Here is an 11926-nt window from a genome sequence, read left to right as displayed (position 1 = left end):
CATCGTATGTCTACCAAGTTTTCAGAGAATGGTGTAGTAATAGAATTAAATTTTAATAACTTTGGTGTAATTATGACGTCATATGACGTCAGAGCTAATATTATAGTCCGCCATATTGGATTTTGACCAATGACGTCATTAAATTAGCATATTATATGCATATTACATGATTTAACTTATATTTAATTATGTAAGATGTTATTAATGTTGGAAAAGAAGTGTAATTTTATATAAAACTCAGAAAAATTTTATGTTTAAACCAAAATTACTTTTATTTTCAAAAAAACTACCCGTTGCCATGGCAACACAAAAAAACATCAACTTACTAGTATAAAACTAATATGAACTTTTTTCCAGAGACATTTTAGGAAAGGTCTCCAAATTTGATACTTCTAGCGCAAGCCGTTTAGCCGCTATCTTAGATCAAAGTTGGGCCTCAAAAGCACCTTCAGTCTGAAATGGGTTTAAAAATCGGGTATTTTTTCTTGTCTTCTTTTCTTCACCAAAAAATAGAAAAAGTTCAAAATGTATGATTTTTGTATGTAATGTGGACACAGAGGTTCCCACATCAGTTTGCAAAACAATTGAGCTGGTAGCATGTTGATAATTTCTAAAAATTAGCAAAAAACTGCTCTGGGGTCCGCGCGGACCCCAGGTGTACAGATTAATCAGTCCGGGAAGGTGTACTGTTGAGGGTTAAGCACCAAGGACAGGGACTGTAGTGTAAGTGTGGTCATGTTCAGCACTAAGGACAGGGACAGTAGTATAAGTGTGGGCATGTTCAGCACTAAGGACAGTACAGTAGTGTTAGTGTGGCATGTTCAGCACCAAGGACAGGGACAATAGTGCCAGTTCGGTCATGTTCAGCCCTAAGGACAGGTACAGTAGTGTTAGTGTGGGTATGTTCAACACTAAGGACAGGGACAGTAGTGTTAGTGTTATACATGTTCAGCACTAAGGACAGGGAGGGTAGTGTTAGTGTTGGTATGTTCAGCACCAAGGACAGTGACAGTAGTGTTAGTGCGGGCATGTTCAGCACTAAGGACAGGGACAGTAGTGTTAGTGTTGGCTAGTTCAGCACCAAGGACAGGGGCAGTACTGTTAGTGCGGGCATGTTCACCACTAAGGACAGGGACTGTAGTTTTAGTGTTGGCATGTTCAGCACCATGGACAGGGAAAGTAGTGTTAGTGCGGGCATGTTCAGCACTAAGGACAGGGACAGTAGTGTGAGTGTGGGCATGTTCAGCACCAAAGACAGGGAAAGTAGTGTTAGTGCGGGCATGTTCACCACTAACGACAGGGACAGTAGTGTTAGTGTGGGCATGTTCAGCACTAAGAACAGGGGGTCAACCATGACAACAAAACATCAACAGAATATGACGAAATAATTATAAAGCATGCAACTACGGTTGTTTGCAATCCTTTGAAAGTGGACAATATGGTAAATACATATATATTCCTATCTCAATCTCAAATGCAAATTTCTCACAAATTTTTTATCTGTTTGATTTTCTACGAGACTGTATTTTTTCAATCCATTTTGAAAGGCATTTGTGGAAAGCTTAGGAAAGAGGAGGACCATATATGCATTTCTAATAATAAAAATATAGGTTGTTTTGCTAAGAAAAACTAATTGTATCAGGACGGGAGTCATAACTGTCTATCTTTAATGAAAAATATACATTTTCAGATAGGCAATGCAAACTGACTGCGTCAGCTACAGTTAACATAAGTATATGGAGTTCACAATGCCTTTTAATTTGTATCCGCATTAGTACAGTTTGTGTACCTGCCCTTCTGCGTAACAAACCATCTTTGCAGGCATCTAGCTATATTGCACCTAGCGATCTCCCGATCTTCTCACATCTTACTACTACAAGATTTGTTTAAAGTTTTCTAGTTGATACTTACTGTACTGTACTTTGAGATTTACTCTACGATAGAACACGTGGATTTTGGGTTCATAACTCTGAAGGTATCAATACATTAGAAATCATAACATACTAGCAGATTCCCATAATATCATACATTGGCCAATTTATGTTATCTTCACTTACGACATGCGAAAACTTATATTTTAAGTATAACTGTAACATTAATCATGTAACTGTAGTCCCAGTTATATAGTTGGATTTTTTTCTAACTGTTCAGTTGGATCATGTCAAATTCCTTTGCTGTCAGCAGAATGGGTTAGAACAGTAGTAGTGTTGGTTGAAGTGCGATTTTGCTGAAATGTCCTACCGGCTTAAGTCACCAGTTAAAGTCCACACAAGAACGTCTCAGTCGACCAGGAAAAATTGCAGTCCTGTTCTAATCTTTTTGTCGTTCGCGAGAGTTTTCGTTGAGTAGTTAACAAAATTCGTGACCAGTCCAGAGAGCGTCACCCTTACTGACTGAGGTCGTTGCTACAGGTGCTCCACAACATGAGACAACCGCACCCATTCATGTCATGGTAAATTAGAGGAATACAATAAAAATAAAAGATTAATCGAGTGAAATTTATGACTACTAAGAACCTTTTACAACGCTTTTGTGTAAAGATGTAATTACCCTGGTAAATTGGCAAACAGTTGAAATGCCCAAACACGGTGGTCGGTTGCTAGGCTTAAAGTCGCATTACTAGGGAGGTATCGGGTTACAGAACGTGTTCGAACGTGCACGTGGCCGCGCGGGAGTCCCAGGCCGGCCCGAGGGCAACGGGTAAAATTTGAAAATAAACAAAAGTAATTGGAGAGTAAATACTCGTCAAAATAAAATGTAATAAGTGATTTTGTTTACCTCAAATGTTATTCTTGCACTGCCTTTGCTCCACTTTGTGTACATTTGCTTCCGAATGAGATCAATTTCGGATTTCAAAAAGAGTTCACGAGAACCAAACAACTGATTTTAAGAGGCCCCGAAAATTAAAAATAAGGTTAAATTTTTGGATTTTTAGAAATATTACAGTAAATTTAAACTTTCTGTCTTAGGATTTTTTTATTTTTTAACTAAAACTCGACTTACAGTCAAAAGAAGAGCTAAAAACGCAGTGTTTTTACTTTAAATACCGATAATTCATAATCGCGGCCATATTTAAAAAAAATTCAAACAGAAATCTGCGGAAATCGTTCCTCTTCCAAACAAGACTTCAATGAGGTAATTTGAGCGATTTTTGGGAATGGTTAAAATACCATGTTTGCACGCATGCTGTGCCACTTGGATATGGGGACCTGGATTTTATAACAGCGTCAACAAGAATTCTGACCTTCAAGGTCACCCACGATGACGGCAGTAGCTTCGTTACATGTTACATATCCACAATAAAATCACGGCATAGATGTAATGTTTTGAAAACGGTTCATATTTGTGGAAAGGTGGATTTTTCCTGTTCCGTGGTTCCCAGGTAAAAAAGGACTTGAAGTAGCCGGTTGTAGCGACTTTACTGTAAATGACCGCGGGTAACCCCAGATCGAACGCCCGCTCTATTTGAATGACGTCATATCTAACAAGATTCGCGGGTTCGGGGGATTCGATCTCCATAGTAGCGGAGTGGGACTTTTGGTCCCAAATCTGACCATCGTGAAAACGAAGGTTGAATTCCTTTATTCTACATCTACCCTCGAAGGTCTGACCGAAGGACAAAATAAATGCATTTGTTATCATTAACCACACACATGTCTAAACAGGAACATATTTACAAAACACAAAAATCTGGTAAAAAATCATACATATACTTAGATGTTTTAGTTTCTTAGGGTATCATAGTTTTCGTTTTAAAAAACATATTCGCCATCTTCATACATCACAGACAATCAAAGGATTTTTTTTTCGTTTCATTCCCAGAGGCAGACTTGTCAGAGCGTACAATCACTCTGGACATGCTTTATTACCTCCATGAAAAAATGGAGGTATTGTTTTTGGCGTGTCCGTCTGTGTGTCTGTGTTTCCGGAACTTTGTGGTCAGCATAACTTCAGAACGCCTTTATGGGTTGTGATGATATTTGGTATGTTGGTAAGTCTTGGAAAGACAAAGGTCAAGGTCAAATATGGTCCTCCTGGTGGATGACCTTGGTAATGCAAAAGAAATTCCGGTTTTAGTATCTTTTGTCGAGAACATACCATGGTCTTGCCTTTTTGGTGACAGATTGCTTTTCCTGTCAGGAATAAGTGGTGTGGGTTTGGTCCCCCTAGCGGCTTGTTCTGGAACTGCAGGGGACCTTCTGGTGAATTCTTTTAAAGCCTTTAAGTCCAGATAGGAACAACTTCATCATTTTTGTGGGTAGCTGAAATAGAAATGTACATAATTAGATATAAATTATTCAAATGAAGACTTAAGTTGCATAATTAAGGAGCGAATTCTATAATCACAGTGTTTTATACATAGTACTTTTATACATGTAATCTATTTAATCTATGGAAGGTGAAACATCAGTACAGTACATACCATTTTTTTTTCTAATCAGTGCAGAGTGAACCTGATCTTAACATCGTATAACGATGATCTTTGGTTCAATATGGCACATCAATTCCCCTCGCTTGATTACACATACGTACCCTTATCAAATACATTATACATAATACATAATTACATGGTACATTATTGTCAAAAAGTAGAAAATCTCTAGGAGGAATTCAACAAGAATCTGTTTACTGCAGTCTTGAACTTAGTCATGTTAGGACTGTGAGGGAAAACCGAGGCTGGTAAGGAGTTCCACAGCCTGCTAGTCCTTGGTACATATGAGGACATGTGAAGCTGAGTGTTGGATCTTGGCACTTTAACAAAGTAAGGGTGCCCACTTGTAGTTGAGCGAGTTACTCGCGTTCCAGATACTTTGGTCGGCAAAATTCCAGTGAGTTCCTCTGAGGGTTGCAGGAAGACGTGCCGGTAAAAGGTACTTAAACTGGCTACTTTTCTCCTGTGTTCTAAGGGATATATTCCAACCATTTGCGGATCCCTAATTTGGAGCTGACGTACAGCTTTCTTCTGAATGCTGTCAAGAAGTTTAAGTGCAGTTGCACCAGCTCCGCTCCATATTGGGGAAGCATATTCCATGAGAGGACGAATATATGCCTTACATACCGTTATTCGAGCCTGAAGGGGGAGGAGGTCTCTGGTGCGCCCAAGGATGTATAACCTCCTGGCCGTCTTCTTGGCAAGAATTTTGATGAACGGAGTCCAGGATAGAGTATTGGTAATGGTAACACCAAGAAGGGTAATGCTATTAGTAGGCTTTAGTTCTTCATTCATGAAGTACAGAGGAGGGTGGTTCTGTTCTCGTTTCCTACTAATAATCATCTCTTCAGTCTTTCCAGCATTAAATGTAATGCACCAGTCACAGGCCCATTTGTCTATCTTGTCCAGATCACAATGTAGGCTTACAGCACATGTGTTTCTGAGCCCAGGATTTTTAATGACAACATGTAAGGTCGAATCATCTGCAAAAAGGTGAAGATCGTTCTTTAGATGAGATGCAAGGTCATCAATAAAAATCAATTATGCAAATGATGACCTAATTTGCATGTATTATGTTAACATGTAGATGTCTTTTGCATGATTAATAAGGATAAAAACTCATATTTTTCATGGAAGTATCAGATCTCGGAATTCTTGTTCAGTTTTGGAGGCTTTGGAAGCGCTGAAGGTCAATTGCCTTGAGGTATTTGTATTGACAGATCAGGCCTAATTATCATAGAGAACCAAGGAAGCGATCGGGTAGACATATTTAGCAGGTTTGGCAAATTTGTTCCCACGATCGTCAAATGTTAGGGCCAACTGGTCTTGCCATTGGACCGAATGGAGATTTGGTGGTGAAAACTTTAGAAAGGTTCCACATAGTAACTATTTTTTCCACGCGAGGTTGAATATCCATGGCCGCCGTTGTATAAGTTAGGTTCACAACTTGCTGTGAATATTGCTATCTTATTATTATGTGTCCTGTAACAACAAGACTATGATAAACACTGCAAGGTCACAGCATGATATTATTTTTGCGTTCGAAAGCTCCGTTTTTTGCTCAATTCAGTAATTTTAGTTTCAACAATAGAATTTTGTGGGTTTTATGTCACGTTACACATGGTTTGTAATATTGATAATATAAAATGTAATTTGATGTAAATTCTATTATCAAAAATTCATAATTTGTACTAATTTGTGTAATTTTTGACGTCATTGGTGTTGCTATGGACACCCTAATATTCTATTATAAACTATGTTAAAGTTACGTTGTATGACTTTGAATTTTTAGGGAATGACCTATCTATACCGTTTAGGCTAATAAAATCACATAAAGGACGTCATAATGACGTCATATGACGTCATAACGAGATCAAAATTCCTGTTATTATTTCTTTTACTAGTTCATTGTCCTCTGAAAGTTTGGTGGTCATACGATATACCTTTCGCGAGTTCTGTCCACCCCCCACCCCCGCCCCACGAAGCCCCCAAAAGCCCGGTCTATTATATTCGGTGATTTTAGACTTGCAGAGCTGACGATCAAAAATACTTTAGAATGTGGCTGTAGTCGTTAGCTGGAGAGTTCGGTCCGTGCTGGAGATTTTGCATAATCTTTGGTTTAATCTGCAGCACAGGCTTTTCTCGTCTTCCGCACGGCCTTTCTATTCACATGTTTAACTTTCAAGCGTTCAAAAAACCACAAATAGTCCAAATTCCATATAGAGTACATCGTGCACGCTACCACCCAACTCAATTACTGGTCCTCCCCTAAAGACCCACGGCGGTCGGTTGCTAGGCTAAAAGTCGCATTACTAGGGAGGTATCGGGTTACAGAACGTGTTCGAACGTGGCCGCGCGGGAGTCCCAGGCCGGCCCGGGGGCAACGGGTAAAATTTGAAAATAAACAAAAGTAATTGGAGAGTAAATACTCGTCAAAATAAAATGTAATAAGTGATTTTGTTTACCTCAAATGTTATTCTTGCACTGCCTTTGCTCCACTTTGTGTACATTTGCTTCCAAATGAGATCAATTTCGGATTTCAAAAAGGGTTCACGAGAACCAAACAACTGATTTTAAGAGGCCCCGAAAATTAAAAATAAGGTTAGATTTTTTGATTTTTAGAAATATTACAGTAAATTTAAACTTTCTGTCTTAGGATTTTTTTAGTTTTTAACTAAAACTCGACTTACAGTCAAAAGAAGAGCTAAAAACGCAGTGTTTTAACTTTAAATACCGATAATTCATAATAGCGGCCATATTTAAAAAATCCCTAAGACAGAAATCTGCGGAAATCGTTCCTCTTCCAAACAAGCCCTCAATGAGGTAATTTGAGCGATTTTTGGGAATGGTTAAAATACCATGTTTGCACGCGTGCTATGACACTTGGATATGGGGACCTGGATTTTATAACAGCGTATACAAGAATTCTGACCTTCAAGGTCACCCACGATGACGGCAGTAGCTTCGTTACATGTTACATATCCACAATAAAATCACGGCATAGATGTAATGTTTTGAAAACGGTTCATATTTGTGGAAAGGTGGATTTTTCCTGTTCCGTGGTTCCCAAGTAGAAAAGGGCTTGAAGTAGCCGGTTGTAGCGGCTTTACTGTAAATGACCGCGGGTAACCCCAGATCGAACGCCCGCTCTATTCGAATGACGTCATATCGAACAAGATTCGCGGGTTCGGGGGATTCGATCTCCATAGTAGCGGATTGGGACTTTTGGGCCCAAATCTGACCATCGTGACCTGACATTGAACAGCCGGTTTGTGTGAACTTTTGGACTTTGACCCTCCCTAGAAAGTCACAGGTTGGCATAACTGTATTCTTGTCTTTAAACATGGCTGCTGCAGTCTACAGCTGGATACCTGAGTCTGTCCTGGAGATACTGCAGATCCCCGGTCTGAGTCTGCAGACGTTTCTTGTCTTCTGAACGGCCTTTCTCCTGGCTCGTACCTCCTGAAGCGCCGCGGAAACCTGCCCCCCTACCCGGCAGGACGTGTGCCTGTTCTCGGGCACCTCCTCGCCTTTGGCCGGGAACCTCCCCTAAAGCTGACGGCGTGGAGGCGGCAGTACGGGGACGTCTTCACCGTCAGGATGGGGATGGAAGATGTGGTGGTTCTGAACGGCTACACTGCCGTCAAGGACGCGCTCGTGGACAGGTCCGAGCTGTTCGCCTCGAGGCCGCCAAACTTTGGTGCGATTTTCGGCTTTGGAAAAGGTAAGTTATAGACCCTCTTTCTTATAATTTTCCATTTTTGGTGGAGTGAAGTGTCATTTTACGCAATATCTAACTGTCAGCATGTTTACATTGTACCGCTGGCATTTTTACACAATGTTTTCAAATTATTCTATCTCTTTATCAGGTCAAAAACCCTTGCCTGCCTTTGCACTGCTGTGGCGTAATTACTTCCGCATTCGGTGCGTTTCGCTGCGGTGCGATGCGTGCATGGGAGACTGATACCCTAAGCCCGGACATATACAGGGCTATACATGAGTGATAATATAAGATGTTACTTAGGAAAAATAGCGTCTGTATGACGAAAAGACAAGACAGAGAACAAGAAAATGCAACAAAATCCATACCCGTTTTACAATAGACTGACCCCCTGACCCAAAGTGACCCGGCCTGCGCCATTTTACATTGCACAAAGACTGCCATGCCTCTAAAAATTGATTTCATCCTGGTTATCACAAAATAATTTTTTTTTCAACACACGTCGATTGGGCCGTGTATGGTCCCAAAAAGTATAGGTCCGATCGCATTGAACAAGTGTTCAACTTAGGCAAGGTTAATTGAGGCAAAGGTTTATTGAGGCAAGTCCCTTATATCTATGGATAAAAAGGGAAAAAAAAATAATTGTTGTGGCCAGAGCCAGGGTTTTAGAGATGGTCTCTTAGGCTATATTGACTGCATGGGTATAGGAATAAGATGTTTTTTTTAAATCTATAGACATTACTGCTGCCCGTTGGGGAACCGGCTTCAAACAGAGAAAGAGGTTTGCTCTCACCGCGTTAAAGCACCTCGGCATGAAGGTTGGAACTGGCAGCATCGAGGAGAACATTCGAGAGGAAGTGAGCTGTCTCCTCAACAAGGTAATGTACCGATTGGATCAAAGGCAGGGTAAAATTTGTAGAGTAAAATTTGGCAGATCTTTTTATGTGAGATCTCTGGATGTGGGATATCTGGAGGTGCTCTCTCTCTTTCTCTCTCTCTCACTCTCACTCTCCCTCTCACACTCTCCCCCTCCCTCTCTCACTCTTCCTCTCTCTCACACTCTCCCTCTCTCTCACTCACCCTCTTTCTCAGTCTCCCTCTCTCTCCCTCTTCCTCTGTCTCTCTCACTGTCCCTCTCTCTCACTCTCCCTCTTACTCCCCCTCACTCTTTCACTCTCCCTCTCACTCTTACTCTCCCTCCCTCTTCCTCTCTCTCTCTTACTCTCCCTCTCTCCATCTATCCATCTATCTCTCGGTGTCTCTCTGCGTCTGTGGGTATAGAAGGGTCACAATACAGTACGTCTTTGAATTATTACATGCCTACTGTTCTCGCTATTTTCCGTGTTTTCTTTTACTGTCCTTGCTGATAAAACTGTTTGCAACAACTTTTAATTTAAAGAACAAAAATACATGCCGTCCTATCTTTAGATGACAGAATACGAGGGACAGCCCTTTGACGTATCAAACGATCTGAGGGTCGGTGTGGCGAACATCATCTGCTCCATGGCGTTCGGGAAGCGCTATGACTACGGGGATGAAACGTTCCGTGAGCTCTCGGAGGCGCTTGCGAAACTCGACGAGGGCGGTGGAGCGGGAAAGATAATCAGCTTCTTCCCTTTGTTACGGTTTGTTCCTGGAAGTGAGTAACATTAAGTAACTCATTTAAACAAACGTAATATTACGACCAAATGACCTGACATTTTGTAATGGGGAGAAAGATATGGTATAATAACATATGCTGTAGTTGCTCGTGAAGAAATGTGGGTCTTTTTAGCTGATTTTCAAATCGAACAAAATGACAATGCTTTATCGTTGAATACAGTCGTATAAGATGATCTGACAGTATTTTTTTCGTATACTCTTTTCCCTAGTAAACAAAATCTATAAGGAAGTGCTGAAACAAAACTCCAAGATGCATCGAGTTTTTTGGGAGGAGATAGCCCGTCATCGTGAGAACCTTGATCGCGAGAATCCGCGAGACTTCCTCGACCTTTGTCTGCTGGAGCTGGAACTGCAGGAGAAGGTGGACGGTCTGACAGAGGAGAACGTCTTGTACATGACTCAGAACCTCTTCATAGCGGGGATAGACACAACAACAACCACCCTGCGGTGGAGTCTGCTCTACATGACAGTAAACCCAGACGTCCAATACAAGGTACACATTGCCTATTCATCTCCAGAACTACCATGTTGTTTCTGCTCTGAGATGGAGGGTTCAAGAACAAAACCTAACCAAATCGAACTGGATTTGAGCGTTCCCACTGTGGTTACGCTGAGCGGATCTATTTTGTTAGCTATCTATTCGGCTTGATTCGGAGAATCTTATCCTAGTGGGAAATGGAACATAATCTAAGTAATCAACCGTATTTGTCGTGACAGGTGCAGCAGGAGCTTGCTGCCGTTGTTGGTGAGGGTCTGCCCACCCTGTCCCACCGTTCCCAGCTGCCCTACGTGAACGCATGTCTGCTGGAGGTCATGAGGATCCGCACTCTTGTTCCCTTCGCAGTTCCTCACATGACCACGCAATACGTCACGGTTCAGGGGTTTGACATTCCTAAAGGAACCCAGGTATGTCGGGTTTGACATGTACCACAGTCAAGGTCTAAAAACCCGCTCTGAGGTGAATATGGTATCATAAAGGCCTCTCCATTTCCTGTAACATTTCAATAAATTGTATCGATAAGTGAAACGAGGTGGTTATAGAAATGACCAGGTAGTTATGGGAAATGACCAGGCCCCTCATTATATTATGATACGACGAGACAAACACACACACACACACACACACAGAGAGAGAGAGAGACAGACAGACAGAGAGAGAGAACCTACAAGATAAGATTATTCACGAACTTTTCGTTTCCTCTTTGATCCAGGTACTACCTAACCTGTATTCCCTCCACATGGACCCCGCCTACTGGCCTGATCCGGACCGGTTTGACCCCGGAAGGTTTCTGGACGCGGAAGGAAACGTCATCAACAATCCTGAGTCCTTCATGCCTTTTTCAGGAGGTAATATTCAGACTTTATTCGCGCTGGTATTATCATCGGAATCACAGGAATGATGATATTCTTTTTTGACCACCAGTTGATCTTACTTCTTAGCATTCTTTATTTCCAGGCCGGCGTGTGTGCCTTGGGGAGCAGCTAGCCAGGATGGAGCTGTTCCTGTTCTTCTCGACCCTGCTGCAGTCCTTCACCTTCAAGCCGCAAGAGGGCGCTCCTCCTCCAAACACTGACGGTTACTTTACGATAACGCTGAGGCCGTATCCCTTTCAGTTGTGCGCGATACCGCGTTAGTTACATGCATGAAAATTTGGCGTATAAATGTCCCTCAGTAAAATTGGAGGTATTGCTTCCGTAAGGCCAGCATAACTTATGAAGATCTCTTACTTACTTAGACTTAGTTCCTCCCGTGCAAGGCACATTGGGCAGCAAGCCTTCTCCACTCTGCTCTGTCTTTGGCGAGAGACTCAGCATCCTTATCACCATGAAGATCTCGGATGATTGTAATTCTATTCGGAACGTTGAACAAATGACTAGACACGAAGAGCATGATAAAGTACACAGTAAGGTCGGTGTGGTCATAGCCTCATTCGCATACCTCTGCGACGGTGGCGTTAATTTTCGGAAAGCTGGTTAATAGGCTATCTTTACACGGGAAACGAAGAGGGAGTTTTGCCGGCGCCGCCGAGAGAGTTATGCTGTCCAAACAATACTCCCTCCGCGGCAAAACCCTCTCCACGTTGCCCGTGTAAAAATCCCCCGAAAATTCT

The 11926-nt window shown here is 41.8% G+C and overlaps 1 pseudogene; it reads left to right on the top strand.

The window, feature by feature from the left end:
* Positions 1-7775: 7775 nt before the first annotated feature.
* Positions 7776-11450, top strand: LOC109471325 (annotated as a pseudogene).
* Positions 11451-11926: the final 476 nt, after the last annotated feature.

This window comes from Branchiostoma belcheri, unplaced genomic scaffold, assembly GCF_001625305.1.
Source record: "Branchiostoma belcheri isolate BF01 breed outbred unplaced genomic scaffold, Haploidv18h27 scaffold248, whole genome shotgun sequence".
Lineage (NCBI taxonomy): Eukaryota > Metazoa > Chordata > Leptocardii > Amphioxiformes > Branchiostomatidae > Branchiostoma > Branchiostoma belcheri.
This window is presented reverse-complemented; position numbering and strand designations above follow the sequence as displayed.